A 1,517-nucleotide genomic window follows, 5' to 3' on the forward strand; every position below is an offset into this window, starting at 1 on the left:
GCCGGGAGGGCGCGGGCGGGGCCGACTCGCAGCCCCCAACCCCGGCAGGTGTGCGCCTGAGGGAGGACCGCGCCAGGCTGTTTGCGACTCAGTCCGGTGGCGGTACCCCAACCCATCACTCAGCCCTCTGTATCGTCCGGGTTCAGGCTTCCACTCACCTACCGAAACAGGCCTCACCCAGAGACACAGACCCGCTCAGAAGGGACACACTAGGAGCGACTGGCACGCAAGACCCTCAGGTTCACACATGAACCCTCGGAGGAGCTCAATCAGGCACCCACACAATTGTATTCACTGTGCAAGATATACCACGGCCACCCTCAGACTCATACAACACACCGGAGAGGGCCACCCCCCACTCACTCACTCACAGACACTTGCCAAAGCAATCCACAGAAACCCTCAGACAGATTCCAGACACCCAGAGAACCCGCATAGGGAGATACACCCAGGAACACACACAAACTCACATCCAGAGACTTGCAGACACATATAGAGTGACAAGTATAGACACCTTTGACCACACAGTGAGACCCTCCGATCCCACACAAACCCACAGAGTTCAGACAGGCACTCTCATGCACGCACGCTACTCACAGGCACCCTAGAATTCATACACAGGGCACTCATAGGCTCAGATGACACACACTCTCAGACCTGCACATAGAGACACTCAGTTCTCCCCCATACCTAGCGCTGACTCCCACAGCACTGATTCACACATACACACAAACACTGGCAAGCACTGTCAGATTCACACCGTCACCTTCAGACACAGACTTTAGAGAGACACTCAGACACAAGTGAGCACATACATGCTCACACTGAGACACAGCCGCACAGACTTAGTCACTGCCAGGGGTAGATATATTCTGATGCACAGATACCCTCAGATTCACACACAATGAGACACACTCTGCCAGGCTCACACACTCACACAGGCACTCCCACATACACACCTTCAGGGACTCACATACACAGGTTCTGACACTGAGATGAACAGAGTCACAATCGAAAACCTGAACTCCATTCCCTGGAGTTGACCCAGGACCTGAGGTCCCCACCTAGTCAAGCCCCAGATGTCTAACCTCTGCCAGCTGCTCTGACACCTTTATGAAGCAGCCTGGTGAGATGGTAAGATCCCAGAGGTCCAGTCCCAACTATCCTGTGTGCCTAGGGCAAATCTCTTTACTTCACCTACCTGTTTCTTCATCTATACAATGGGGGCCGGACCCTCCATTTTGAATGGCTATGAAGATTAAGTAAGGTAAGTTTCTATTGCTGTGTAACAAACTACAAAACTTAAAAACAATACCTATTTATTAGTTTACAACTCCATAGGTCAGAAGGCTCAACTGGGTTCTTTTCTTATGCCTTGCAAGATACCAGCCAGACTCGGCTCTTAGCTGGAGGCTCTGGAGAAGGATCTGCTTCCAGGCTCACTCAGGGTGTGGGCAGTTTTCAGTTCTTTGTGGCTGAAGGACCAAGACCCTCGTTTCCCTGCTGGCCATTGGCTG

Source organism: Pteropus alecto, unplaced genomic scaffold, assembly GCF_000325575.1.
Source record: "Pteropus alecto unplaced genomic scaffold, ASM32557v1 scaffold45, whole genome shotgun sequence".
NCBI lineage: Eukaryota > Metazoa > Chordata > Mammalia > Chiroptera > Pteropodidae > Pteropus > Pteropus alecto.